This window comes from Vigna unguiculata, chromosome 11 (assembly GCF_004118075.2).
Source record: "Vigna unguiculata cultivar IT97K-499-35 chromosome 11, ASM411807v1, whole genome shotgun sequence".
Classification (NCBI taxonomy): Eukaryota; Viridiplantae; Streptophyta; class Magnoliopsida; order Fabales; family Fabaceae; genus Vigna; species Vigna unguiculata.
In genome coordinates, this window is record NC_040289.1 from 28,434,218 (window position 1) to 28,450,460 (window position 16,243).

The 16,243-nt window shown below is 29.1% G+C and overlaps 1 pseudogene; it reads left to right on the plus strand.

The window, feature by feature from the left end:
* Positions 1–655: 655 nt before the first annotated feature.
* Positions 656–1,305, plus strand: LOC114170321 (annotated as a pseudogene).
* Positions 1,306–16,243: the final 14,938 nt, after the last annotated feature.

Here is a 16,243-nt window from a genome sequence, read left to right on the forward strand (position 1 = left end):
TTTTTTTTATATTACCTAGTAAATGATAGATTTATGATATTAAACACTTAAATGGAGAGTATTAAACACTCTCATGTGAAAGGAAAATATACAATAAATAAAAATATTCAAATGTGAGACATAATTTTTTTTAATTCAGATACATCATTTAACATAATTACATAAAGGTTATGATAAAATGAAAAATATATTGGAGATGCGAATGAGTTTAATGACAAACCAAATAATTAGAAGAAATAAAAAAATAGAAAGTATATATATATATATATATATATATATATATATATATATATATATATGGTTACTTAATTAATTATGAATATTTTAATAATTTAAACGGAAATGGAGATATGGTGGGGACGGGTATTATGGCGGGGATATGTACATCCCTATACCCAATTGAAAAAGTCGGGGATTCCCCATACCCATATTCATACCCAAACAATGCGGGGATTCCCCGTCAAAACGGAGACAGGTTCGGGCAATACCCACGGGGACGGGTTTATTTGCCATCTCTAATTCAAAGTGAGACAATATTTAACCTTTATATAAATTTTGCATCTTTATATAAATGTCGCATATATGGAATGATTTAAACTATTATAAATAGAGCAAAGTAATAAGATTTTATACCACAATAACCTACAAATTACGTATGGAATCGCATAGTGAAGAGAATGCTACAAAATTTATTCAAGCTCAAACTCACTTTTGGAATCACATTTTCAAGTTCAGAAACTCTTTTTCTCTTAAGTGTGCTATTGAGTTGAGCATAGCAGATATCATACACAACCATGGCCAACCTATGCCGCTCTAACAACTTATTGCTTCATTACCGCTCCACCTTTCCAAGACTTTCTTTATTAGCTGCTTAATGAGAATTCTGAGTCATTCTAGTTTTTTCTCTGAACACCATGACCCCCCAAATGAGCCTGAACTCATGTATATGCTAACTGATGCATCTAAATTACTCCTAAAGGACCACCACTCCAGCATGACATCGTTGCTACAACTCCTAGTTGATCCAGTTTACATTAATCCATGGTACCAACTCTCTACCTAGTTCACAAATGAAGACCCTACACCATTTCATACTGAATATGGGATGCTAGTTTGGGATTTGCTAGGTGTAATCCTAAATTCAACCACGTTTTCAACGATGCCATGGCTATTGACAGTAAATGGGTTTCTAGCGTAGTGATTGAGAAGTGCGAGGAAGTGTTTAATGCATCAAAGTCATTGGTTGATGTTGGAGGGGGAACAAGGACAATGGCTAACACTACAAAAAAAAGTGAACATTTGTGACAGTTAAAATTACAAATTTTAGAGATTAAAAACCGTTACAAATGAAATTTTCAACGGTTCAAAAAAAAAGTCAAAATTGCGCACTTTTAAAACAGATTTTGACAAGGAAAATCTAACCATCAATATTGTTGTAAAAAACGAAAAAGAAATTACTAACGGTCAAAAACCGTTACAAAATTTACTTATATTTTTTAATATTTTATCATATTTTGATGATTAAAAATCGCCACAAAACATATCAGATTTTTTGACGGTAAAACACCGCCAAAAAATATATATATCACATTTTTAAATAAATAAATATAAATATATATATATATATATATATATATATATATATATATATATATATATATGATTCAGACCACAAGGTGTGAATCACTACAAGTTAAACCAATATTATAAGGAAGATTTCAAGTGTTTAAATAACACTTATGGTAATAATACAATGTAGAAAACTCATAATTACAAGGGTGGGGAAAAAGTTGTAAGGAGACTCATGATGTCCCCAGATGAGCTTTGTCATCTGGTCTAGCAAGCATGATCGGTCATTATTTGCAGTTTAAATTTAACAATGGTGGCCAAAAAGAGAAAGAGAAAAGATGAATTTGAAATTCTAACCAATGTGTTGAGTTTCAGAAGGACATATATTACAGTCAAATGCAAATCTCCTTGCAAGCATGATGGCAACATTCCTCTCTCTCTCTGATTCAAAAGCTAATACAAAGGAATGTCCTTGCTTTGGCTGCCAAAAAACTCCCTGTGCTGCTGCATTTCCACCCCCTCTAACACCTCAAAGCTAAAGAAAACAAGATCAAAGAAATATGGTCAACCAAATTTTAGTTTATCATAAGTTACAAGTAGAAAAGAAGAAGATAAGAGCACAAGAATAAATGCATTTTCATGTGCACACAGATGGAATCGGATAATTCAATGCACAAGGTATATATATCAGCATAGTGATTAACATAATGTACAAAATGAGTGCAAGAAAGATGTTGGAGCATTGAGTTGCTTTACTTTTCACAATCTAAACATAGATGTTATCAACAATTTTAAATACTTGCATTGAACTTGAATAATATTCTTTGGCAATTGTGGTCTTTCCTTTGCAGAGTTTTATCCTTATCTTTCCAACATGAAGCACATGAACAGATTCAGTTGGGTGTGAACCATTCATTTGAGTTACAACTACCTGAAAAAGTAATCAAGGAAACTACAATATTATTATCATGTACTGTAATCTGACTAGATTTGACTTCTAAACTTTATTTTGAAATGTGAAGAACAAAGCACAAGATAACAACAACCTATGAAACCATACACCTTTGGGTCAAAAAATAGCTCAACATAACAAGGCGCGCATGTAAATAAAACTTAAAAGGAACAAAACAACATACGTTAAATTCAGTATCATGTTTGTGCACAAGTGCCTCAACATAGGTTCCAAAACCAACAGCTGCATGAGAATACAGAAGAAATTTAAGCTCAACATGACTGCACAACAAAACATGTATCGAAGCAATGTCTGTCAGTGACTACTACTAATGCAAATGAGGATATGTCAAATTGAAAGCAGACCTGGATCTATTGGACCAACAGTTGAAAGTGTGAGATGCTCACTTTCTGAAATAACATCAGCTTGCAATACACGTCCAACATCAAAAGGCTCAGAGGCGTAAACTGATTTGATTGCACCTGAGAAAGTTATATTATATGATAAGGGAAGATAAAAACGGTGAACTTACTGGATGATATACTTAACAAGTCTTCCAGCATCTTAAACAACAGAAAATACATACATAATAAGCTCCACAGACAGTTATGTTTGGCTAGCTTAAATGTATAATAGCCACAAAAATGCAAGTCACAAGCTATGTATTAAGCTCTTACAAAATGGTTCAGACCTAACTTAACCCTACAAAATCGACTTGTAAAAAGAAGTTTACACTCATTTATATACTAAAATATGGTCATATATCTCTTGTGGGTGTGATCGAATAGTGAGTGGATGATAGAATTAATAAACCTCACTAGAATAGGTCCGGATACCATCTTATAAAATAGTTTGAGTCTAACTAAATTAATCATTAGTATTTAAACAACACAGGTAGTTTACATTGAGATGAAAAATGTTAAACAGATTATAGGTATATAACTTTCTATAAATACTAAAGGATAGAATTTGCATAATCATAACTGTTATTTGCCTTTTGGGAAAGTGACCAATAATAGGAAATGCAATAAGTTGAAGAAATGCATAAATCAAGAGCCAGCCAAATCGCTAGTTGAAAAAAATAAAATAAAACAGAAAAACTATTTGATATAAGTTCTTTTTTTGCACCATCAGATGATACACGATACCACTGAATTGAACATTTAGAAACTTCAGGAGCATTATCAGAGCAAGGTTGAATTTGCAAGTAAGAACCTAAGGTTTCATTCCCTTTAAGTTCATATAAATGAGGAATATTCTCCCCGCCTTTCTTTGTCCTAGTTAGCTGAAAAGTATGAAGATAAATACTGCATGACACAAAGAAGAGGTGACAAAAATGCTAACTGATAAGAGGGAGAAACCAAACACTTGAGGATTCCAGCAAAAATCTCATATTACTACTCAATGTGAAACTTACATATATCCCCAAAATCCATGCATGATGCAAAGTAACTAAATATATATATATATATATATATATATATATATATATATATATATATATATATATATATATATATGCAAAGAACATCCTTCATAAATATAAAACAATGAAAGTCTCATAACATTCTCCAATTATCAATATTGATATGAATCATTTGTTTTTTCATTAGGAATATTCCCTTGATCACATACCTAAAATAAAAAATAACCATAATCAGTAGCATTATTTACATTAAAAAAAATTATTAAGATACTAAATATTTAAATATTACGAATGATGGATGAATCATAGAAAAGTTGTTGAGGCAATTCTCCTTATTTTTGTACAAAGAAAAGTCATCATTGATGTTTATGAACAAACCTATTACAAAACACAATAAATCAAATTAATCAAGTAACATAACCTAGATGACTAAAACTTGAGATGTACTAACATCACATTCAAAGATGGGCAAACTCACTTTTACTTTAGAGAAACACATAATGAACTACATGCATTGGCTAGGGTAGGACCATATATCATATCTATTTGTTTATCTAAGAGATCAAATCATATAGTTTTTGTTCATATCACTCATATTCATACATTATGCTATCTATCTATTTAGCAATTTGGTTAAGAGACCAAAAACACATTTAACCCTTTTTTGTTTGATGTGATCTACGTAAAAACATCCACTACAAAAAATCGTCTAAGTTGTGACGTTTATTTTTGTATATTACAACGTTTTCAAACGTCGTTATTTACGCGCGCTGCGTTTTTCGAAAACATCGTAATTCTTGCCGCCACAAAATATAATATGGCATTTTAAAGTGAAACGCCGCAACAAATGCCATTTTATACATTGTATAAAATGACGTTTTTAAGAAGTAATTAGTGACAGTTAAAAATGACGTTATTTACTTACTAAAAAACAAATCCTAAAAAAAACGACACTTATAAATGTCATAATTCACATTGTATTATTACATTTATAAATGTTACTATTATAAATAATTGTTAAATAAAATATTTTATTATTTATTATTATCCACTTATATTTATAATTTTTTAATTCAATATAATATTTCTTTAATAATAACAATTTAAATTATATAAAACCTGTAAAAAAAATATATGGAAGTATACAAAAGAAATGAAATTTTTTTTATTTCATTGATTGTTTAAAAATTACAAGTACCCACCAAGAATTCAAATATACTAACATAAAACAAATAATATTAAAAGATATTATCAATTCATAATACATTTTTATACTTAAACCTAATCCTAAACTTTTTTTTTTCCTCCTATTTTGCTCTTCCATTTGATCATGCTTCATCGTTGGGAGACGATACATCACTTTGAACATCATTTGCGCATGGAATAAATAAATAATATAAGTATTTGAATAATTTTAAAATAACAAAACAATTAGTTTAAGAAATTTTCTTAAGTAAATTATCTAGATTTTCTTAAGTAGAAAATCTAAATAAAAAGTGGCAAAGAAATATGATAGAGATTGATGCTTATCTATAAAACTGATAAATGATGCTTAGCATTGTTAAAAGAAACATGTGTATGTAGGTGATGGTACAACTATATGTTATAATATATTACTGAAAAATAATCAAAGTCCGTGTCCGTGTCCCCTTTTTACGATTTAGACGCTTCCCCGTATCCGTGTCGTGTCCGTGTCGTGTTGGGCTTCATAGCCTGAAAGCACCTCATACAAAGCTAAACCCAAACATTTAAAAAAATCAAGATTTAATTTTTACCCCACACCAAAAATCTGAAATAAAAAAAGAAACATAATCAAAGTATCCCAAAAATGAAGCGCCAATTCAATAAAAAAAGAAAATAAAAAGGGTAAGAGATAGTCACAGCAACAAACAACGTCACACCAATGCAATAGAAGAAACACGAAATAGGTAAGAGACACGAAATAGAAGAACGATCACTGAGATGCACAAATCAAAGCACAAAACAAGAAATGGGAAACCTAATTTCAAGAAAAAGACACTGGCTCATAGAGATGACAAATAAACCCGTCCCTGTGGGTATTGCCCGAACCCGTCCCCGTTTTGACGGGGAATCCCCGCATTGACTGGGTATGGGTATAGGTATGGGGAATCCCCGACTTTTTCAGTTGGGTATGGGGATGGGTATGGGGATGTACATATACCCGCCATAATACCCGTCCCCGCCATATCTCCATTCTCGTTTAAATTATTAAAATATTCACAATTAATCAAGTAACCCCTATATATATATATATATATATATATATATTTTTTTTTTCTATTTTTTATTTCTTTTAATTATTTCATTTGTCATGAAACTCATTCTCATCTCCAATATATTTTTTATCTTATCATAACCTTTATGTAATTATGTTAAAATGATGTATGTTAATTAAAAAAAAATTATGCCTCACATTTGAATATTTATATTATTTTTTAATATTTTTATTTATTATAAATTTTTCTTTCACATGAGAATGTTTATACTCTCAATTTAAGATAATATAAAAAAAATTCTTTACTTATTATTATTATTAATTTTTGTTTAATTTGAAGAACTCTTTTGTTTCATTAAAATAATTTTCGTTATTTTTCAACCATTAATTATATGTTAATATTTGAAAAGTTTTCTTAATTCTCTAAGATATTTTTCGTCTTATCATACCTTAGTTATACATTTGATTTCCTTTGTGTGATTTTTTTCGATAGTCTCTCAAATTATTTCTAAAACACACATTTGTTAGTTTTTTAATATTTTTATTTTTTTTTTATTTTCATCATGTAGAATAATATTTCGATATATTCTATCTAATTATTTTTTATTTTATAACTCATTATTAATCATAATGTAATTTTTTCACTTTAAATTCTGTTTGAAGTGGTTAAAATTTTATATATATATATATATATATAATGATATTTAGGAATAGTATATGATAATTCACTACAAGAAAAACATGAAATGGTGACTGATTTAGTCAGTAACCCATATCAGTCACTATTTTTCGTAATTGGTGGTAGTAGTTGATTTATTGTCTGAATCAATGACTAAATTAGTGACCGATTCAATGATCGAATCTGTACTTGATTTAGTGACCAATTTAATTACTAATTTATATGTAATTTAATGACAAATTTTTTGGTCACTAATGATATTTCTATTTAATTTTAACCACTTCAAACATAATTTAATAATTAGTTCTGTAAGGTATTTTTCATTTTATCATACCTTAATTATACATTTGATTTCCTTTGTGCGATTTCTTTCGATAGTCTCTCAAATTATTTCTAAAACACACATTTGTTAGTCTTTTAATATTTTTATTTATTGTTTATTTTCATCATGTAGAATAATATTTCGATATATTCTATCTAATTATTTGTTATTTTATAACTCACTATTAATCATACTGTAATTTTTTCCACTTTAATTGTATAAATAACTTTTATTTATTACAATATAAAAATTTAATGTAATTGCTATGAATATTTTTTTGTCACTATCCAACATATATTGAAGTTCAAAAGATACAAAATCTATGTCAAAATTTTATTATTATGTTTATTATTTGTTCTTTGTGTCATTTTGATCAAGTGATGTATTATAACTTTTATTAGTGTATAAAAAAGAGATTCATTATAATTTAAAAAATTGAAGTAAACAAACATTTAAAATATATTTTAATTTGAATATTTGTTTTCCTTTTATTATTATGTTTATTATTTATTCTTTGTGTCATTTTGATCAAGTGATATATTATAACTTTTATTAGTGTATAAAAAAGATATTCATTAGAATTTAAAAAATTGAAGTAAACAAACATTTAAAATATATTTTAATTTAAATATTTGTTTTCCTTTTATATTTTTTTGAAATATTTTTTAATTTTATCAACTAAGTTCATCAATGTTGTAGTTTGCAAATTTAACAAATGTTTTGGTTCACATGAAATTTTATTTGGTATTCTAATATAAAATGTAAACAATTATAATTTATTTTAAGGTATTTGGCATCGAAGAAAATCCTCCTAATATTGAATATTTCATAATATTATATTTTCTTTACCGTAATTTTTTTTCTTTTATAAAAATTAATATTGAAGTAGTTAGAACACGGGTACGGGTATGGGTACGAGATTATACCCGTTACCCGGTGGGGATGGGGATGGGAAAAAAGTTTGATACCCGTTGGGTTTGGGTATGGGGATGTGGATGAATTTTTTATGCGGGGATGGGTATGGGATAGCGAAACCCGTCCCCGCCCCGTTGCCATCCCTACTGGCTCACAATAGAAATAAGATTAAAACGGTTTAGCTGGAAAAGCTAAGAAATCGAGAAATCGAGAAGCTAGAATTTGGGAGGTACCAAATGTATATACGTTAATAGGATTGGAGGGTGAAAAGTGGATTCCAAGCAAAGCCTCACCAGAGTGAGTGTTTAGGATGAGCGATTCCGATGAAGGTGGAGGAGTTGGGGTGGTTTTGGTGAGCTTCATTAGGATGAGCGATTCCGATGAGGGTGGACAGTTTGGGGCAGTTTTGGTGAGCTTCAATGGTGTTGGTGTGAAAGGATCGTAAGAGAGCTGACGTGTGGTGAGGTACAAGTGCGATGACATGCGATGAGGTATAGGTGTGATACCCACGTTGAGCTCCAAGTAGAGTCGGAGAAGGTCCATCTACGGTGGATATGAGATATGTGACGGTGGCGGTGTTGGTAAGGTGAGCTGCAATAGTGGTGAAGTTTTTGCGAGGAGTGAGTGCGGTGGGAGAAATTGAAGAAAATTAGGGTTTAGAAGGAGGAATTTGAATAAGAACGTTGAGTTGGGGTGTAGGGGAGGAGGGGAAAGAAATTTGATAAAAAAAGTTCTGAACATTTTAAAGAAAAACTTCCCGAAACTTGAAAATTAAAGGTTGTAAGAAATTTTACACAAGAAAAAAAAATTATGGTAGAATGATATTTATAAAATGTCATAATTTTTAATAATAGTATGACATTTAATAATACGACACTTAAAAACGTCATATATTGCATGTAAATTATGACAGTTTTATAAACGTTATATTATATTGCAAAAAGTGACATTTTCAAATAAATGTCATATTAAAAACGCCATAATATACATGATTTTTTGTAGTGATCATAAGAGAGGTTATTGAAATAGTAGGTGAAATGCCATTAAACTACAATCATCTTAGTAGATTTAAGTTTACTTCATATCAAGGTTATCAAACTCAAGAGTTTACGTAAACTTTACTTTGATATTAAAAAATTAATTTATATAAATAACATCCTAATGCAAATAAATTCACAAAATAATACAACATAAAAATACTTTAAATAAATAAATTCATATAAATATTGTAAAATATAAATTCAAATGTTATGTGTCAATGTCTAATCCTCTAATTAATTCTCTAATGACATTAATTTATTCTAATTAATCAGTTCTTCAGTATAAAATTAAAAATATGTTATAATATATAAATAAACAAACACTATTTTTAAGAGTTAAAAGCTAACTAATAATATTTAACAATGTTGCTTTCCAATAAGAAACTCGCATGTAGAGGGCCGAAAAGGTTATAACTTTAAGTTATAAGATTGTTTTTAAAAATGTTATAAACTAAAACATTCAAAATGCCAGAGGGGAACGTGTGCAGAGGTGAGTGCGAACAACGTTCGAGGAGAGGATGACCCAGCCGACAGCATGCGAGGCGACATCAACTAAGCGTGACAGCGACGACAATCGACGATGGTGACCACACTGACGGTGGACGTGAGAGACTACATGAGAGAGGGTGAACTACGAAGCAAGAGCCCTAATCTGGTGTAAGAGAGAAAGATAAGAGGGCGTGATGCGCGAGAAGAAGAAAGGACTTGAGCACTAGGAGCCCTAATCTGGTGGGATGGTCTTCTCCATACAAATTCGTTTTAATTAAAATTTTGTCCATCGAACTCGCAAAAACGCATCTAAAATCGCAAGCTCATACAATTCTATCGATTCTGCAACCGAGTATATCGATTCCACACAAAAAGCGAGTTTGCTTCTGAGTTGACTCGGAAGCCATAGCTAAAAACGCAAACTCGTCCGAGTTAACGAGTTAATGAGTTAACTCGCGAGTTTGATAACCATGCTTCATATCCATTTAAATTGCTGAGGTTGAAGTGAATGGGCATTGAAGCCAAACTAAGTATAGAAGGAAAACTTGAAGACGTCTTACTATATGAATGGGCATTGAAGCCAAACACTTTAGATGGGCAAGGTCCCAAACCTAAACGCCTAGCTTTTTGCATAATGATTAGAGGATTAATAAATTGGAAAACTATATGAAACATATATTACTTGGCTGAGGTGCATGTCAAGGTGGAGGGGGATGTCAAGGTGGAGGGGGAGCCTGTTCAGTACTTAGTCGAGGTGTAGGAAGAGGTGGAGGAGGAGCTTGTTCACTACTTGGTTGAGGTGCAATTGGAGGTGGAGTAGGAAATGGAAATGAAGAACCTTTTCAGTTTTGGAAAATGAATCAATTTGTTGAATATAACAACTACAAGTTATATATGGAAAAAAATTAGTGGAAAAAAAAATAGTAAGAGAGTTGAGATATCTACCAAAGTTTATATGGACGTTGAAGATATGAAGAATGAGTAAACTTAGGTGCAAAAACTGGTATATCAACTTGTGTATCTGACTTAGGCTTATTTGAGGTTGCAAATTTCTTTTTCAAGATTCCTAACGACCAATAAAACTCTTGAAGATTTAATATTACATGGCCATGAATAATAAAGTCCAAAATTTTAAATTCAACATTTACCTCAATGAGATGAATGACGACGTGAAGGTGAACAAATGTTATTATGATAAACTACTTGTCCCCATGTAGAAGAGGATTTATGAGTGGTGTATACATTCAACCTAATATTTTTGGTTGATGTTTTCTTTGTCTTCAGGTGGTCTTGAAAAAAATAAGACAAACACATCAAAATCAACAAGGAGTAGTAGTCAACTTTAGGTGGTCTCTACATCTCCAATCTAAAAACTATGTAGGATTACATGATCGAATTATTTTAGATGCAAACAAGAAATGGACTTATTTTTATTAATGAAAAGGTCTCGATTCAGTACTATATTTATTAGAGTTTGATGATATATATTTTATTTAGCATGCAAAAGTTTATTATAAATGAACAAGCAAACGTAAATCTTCGATGCGGTGTAAAGAAAGGCTGCACTTGTATTATTTAAACACAAAAAGAAACAAATGAAATCTAATAAAGCGACAAACGCAAGCTCAAGAAAAATAGAGAAAGTTATTGTAATATAGTCATCCTGATTTTATATGCGCATTTATAAGTTTCATAATACCGAAATATTTGATCTTAGAAGAAAAAAATAAATACCAAGAACGTAAATAATATCTATAATCATTTTCAATTACGGAACCATTTCGTCACAGAAAAACTAAATATATATTGTACAAATTTAATAGAACCAATATAAACTCCTACTAAGAAAAATATTCACTACTTTCTAACAAACCCTTGTTTAAAATCACTACGTTGATCCCCTTTGAGAGTGTAATTGACACCTTTGAGAGTGTAATTGACGGTACATTGAGAAAAAGTTTTCCACATGTTAGGTTAAATTATACCTTTTGTCTCTATTTTCGTAACAAAAAATCAATTTGGTCCCTGTATTTTTTTTATCTTAATTTAGTCTCTATTTTTGAAAATTTGATACAATCAAATCCTTTCCGTTAGTGGTATAGTAATGACGTTAAATAGGTGTCACGTGTTAGTTTCTGAATTTTTTGAATTTTTATTTATTTTTTAAAAATTTAAAAAAAATAAAAAATTTGCTACGTGTCAAGCTAACATCGTGCCACATGGCAGTGACAGTGTGATGTTGTAGTGAAAATGCCACGTGTCACTATTATGCCAAGTGTAATTTTCCTAGTCTCAATTTGGTCACAGTATTTTAATTTTTGTGTCAATTTAGTCTCAATTTTTGTAAAAATTGAACAATTATGTTCTCTCCAAATTGAAACCAAATTTAATTTTTATATAAAGATACACAAATATTCACATCAAAATTGATATTTGAAGTAAATATTTTTAACAAGATTAATTTTATTTAAATTTATATTTTACACTAAACTTTATTTAAACTTGTTTTAAAGTTGTTAATAAAAAATAATGCTAATAAAAAAAATCATAAATTATATTGATATTTTATTCCATCATACTTTAATATTGTTTTTTATTTGAATTTATATTTTAAATAATTTTATATTTTTAAAATGTGTAAAATTCAATCATTTCTATACAAATGCTTGAGGTGATGTAAAAATAACAATTATATAAATGTTAAAAAAAATTATCTAGTTTATGTAACAATAAAAAACAAATAAATTTAAAATTTGAAAACAATTATAAGTGAAACAAATTTAAATAAACTTAGTTTTGTTAAAAATATATAATAAAAATATCAATTTGAATAAAAATATCAAATTTAATAAAAATATTCTATAACATTTATAAAAAAGTTAATTTTTGTTTCAATTTGGAGGGGGACGAAATTACACAATTTTTACAAAAATTGGGACTAAATTAAGACAAAAATTAAAATATAGGGACAAAATTGAGAATGAGAAAATGACACCTGACATAATAGTGACACGTGGCATTGTCACTGCCACATCACACTGTCACTACCACGTGCACGATGTCAGCTTGACATGTGTCAAATTTTTAATTTTTTTAAAAAACTTTTAAAAATAAATAAAAAATTCAAAAAAAAAATTCAAAAATCCAAGAACTAACGCGTGGCACCCCATTTAATGCCGTTAATACACCAGTAATGGAAAGCACTTGATTGCATTAAATTTCCTAAAATAGGGATGAAATTGAGTTAAAAAACCTAGAGGGACCAAATTGATAATTTAACCTCTCTCCCTTTCCTATAGCTAACGTCAGTTTCATCAAAAGCTAATAGTGTATGAGTGTGAATGAAGGAAGACTCGTCAATTACCTTGTTAGTTGTATATTGCCATCCTCACTTGGAAATAATAATTCTAAGTTTTATTGTTCAAATGGTTTAGATTTATAAAAATTACCAACATCATTTTCACCCATGTTGTACTTATTTCTCCATTGTAAATGTACATGTATATTGCTTTTCACAATCAATTAGACCCATAGCCAAGAATTTTAAATCATTTGAATGGATGGCAATTCATTCAATCGTTATCTAATACAAAGCAAAACAAAAACAAAATACTTAATATTCAGATATATACTTAATATTTTAATAATATATATAAATCAAAGATCATGCCTATCAAAAAAATATACATACACGACGTGAAAACCATTCTGCAAATTTCTTATGAACCCTTTTGTCTATCACAAAGGATGATCTTTTGCGACTTCTTAGTTGTCTTTGTAAAGGGTCTCTAAAGTCCTTATGTGAAACATATAAAATATATAATCTAATGTTGAAGGAGAAACCAATTATACAAATAAACATAAATACTTACTCTCGAAATGGGTCAACTATGGTGCAGTTAGTTAGCACATGACGATATGCTTGAAACTTTTGCTCTGTAGATGAAGTGAAATAAGTAAAACCCTCGACTGGTTTTCCAACATATGGGAATAATGTACTTACATTAGATGGAACAATATAAGGTTCATTGACACAGTCGATTGAATATAGTCTCAATTCCATATAAATATCTAGAAAAAACATTAAAGCCTATTCAACCATGTATCCTTCAACTATAGACCCTTCAACTTGTGCCTTATTATGAACATAACACATTAATTTTCCAAGATATCTCCCAATCAGATATACAACCATCGATATTGGACGTGTCCTCCAAGATTGAGATCTTGTACCAAATGCACAATTAAATGAATCATGACTATAAAGAAAGAAGGAGGAAATAACATTTCCATGTGATAGTGTGAGGACGACTCTACTTTGTAGTTGGTCAAGTTTATCCCTTCTTAAAACTTTATCGCACAATTGTCAAAAGAACATACACAAATCAATCAAAATAGAGCATACTTCTTTGGGAAATGTCTTTCTCATTGCCCAAGGTAGAAGTTGCTCCATCAAAACATGTGAGTCATGACTTTTTAATCCACCAAGCCTACGTTGTTTGATATCTACGCATCTACTAATGTTGCTATAATAACCATCTGGAACAATTAAGTTCTTTAAAGTTTTGAGAAAGAAATATTTATTTACATTTTTCAATGTATATATAGTAGGGAAATATCTAGTATTCTCATCAGGCCAAAAATTAGGTCTAATACCCCACAATTGTAAATCCTTTCATGCTTTTAGATTGTCTTTAAATTTTTTTAAACTATCATTCCACAATGTAAACACCACCTTATCACATATTTTTGTTTTTCAATATTCATAGCATCCAAATTGTGATGTAATAAGTGGTCTAACCAATAAGGAAGTTAAAAAAATACTTTTTTTTTTTGCCCTGTTTGAGTGTTTAACTTAGCATGATTAACTCCCTGTTGTCTTTTGGCCCAATCTTCAAGTACTGATTCTTTCCCAATTTCAACATTGACGTTTTCAACTTCTTGTAAGACATCATATTGTGATACTACAATAGGTGGATTTCTATTTTCTATAGTTCCATCAAATCTCATGCAAGTCGGTCTAAAATAATTAAATAATAACTTACGAATGCATAATCAAAAGTTTTAATAATAACATGATAAAAATAATTTAATGTGTAAATATGATTTCAACTTAAATATTTTTTTTATCAGTTAAGGAAAATGAATTTATTGAAAATGAATAAAATCATGTTGAAAATGTTAATATTTAAACCTCAAATCATATCTTACACCAAATTAATTAATAAATGAATGTCAAACATCAGAAAACCATAATTGAATAAATAATAATATCATGATAAACAGAAAAATGTCATTTGAAAATAATAATATATAATAAATATATTTAATAATTTTTTTAGTATACGCCGATAAAAAAGTTAAGTTTAGTCGTGGATTTTAATTGAGTTCTTATTAAAGTTTTTTTAATTTAGGATTAAATATGTCTGTACTTCTTCAAATTTTAATGAAATTTGGAATTAGTTCGTCAAATTTTTTGACTAATTTAGTCATTCATATTTAAAAATGTGTGAATTTAGTCATTTTAACCAAATTTGTTAAGTTTATCTGACATTTCAAGCGCATTTCATAATAGTATTTGAATTGTTTATACCGTTTGACATATTTTCGCTTCAATGTTAACTCAAATATTATCATAAAATGCGTTTAAAATGTCAAATAAACTTAAAAAAATTTGATAAAAATGACTAAATCTACGCATTTCGAAGAAGAACTAATTCTAAAATTTATTAAAACTTGAGGGACCAAAAACATATTTAACCCTTTAATTTATTGTATATTGAGAATTTTTATATTTTTTTTAATTAAGTTCTTATTATTTAATTTTTTAATTAATCAGATGATGTGACTATCATTCTATGTCTCCTAATCTTAATTTATTACTTTTATGTGTTAATCAATATAAGACACTAAACATATTATTTAAGAAAGTAATCAATATATTTGTTTCATTAAAGATTATGATAAGAAAATGATAGTTATTTAGTTTTTATCATCATGAATGGTGTTTTATTTAGAGAAATGTTAGTTTATGTGTGATCGTAAGAACAAAAGAACTTGGGATGAAATCAGTTAAAAAAAAAAGAAAAGTAGAAATATAAAAAAAAAATTGCGAATAGAAAAGAAATGTTTAGAGGTGCAGGGAAAAGTCGCAACTGGGGGCAACCCTTGGGAAGTTCTGGACCACCCAGGCCCAAATTTTGTGGATATTTTGAAGGGAAAAGCTGAATGCTCTTACTCCTTGTCTCTAACCTCAATACACAACAATAGAAAGAAGATTCATTATGTTATTTCTTTTTTCGACTTTGGACACAGAACACCTTTGATAAACTAAGTGTGAGCTGCAAGTTCAGCTACAAACTTATAATATTAGTATAATTTAGAGATTTTAATATTGTGAAACTAAGTAGCATAATTATATATAAAAGTTGAGTGGATGCTTTTATAAGGCTAAGTTGGTCCCTTATCTGGCACAACTATTGATCTATATCATCTAATATAATAGATCAGATTCCAACAACATAACCATAACTTTTCAAAGTTTACGTGAGATGGTTGATTTTTTATTTTTACTTTGTTAATATATACTTCTATTAATAACCTACCAAATTACAT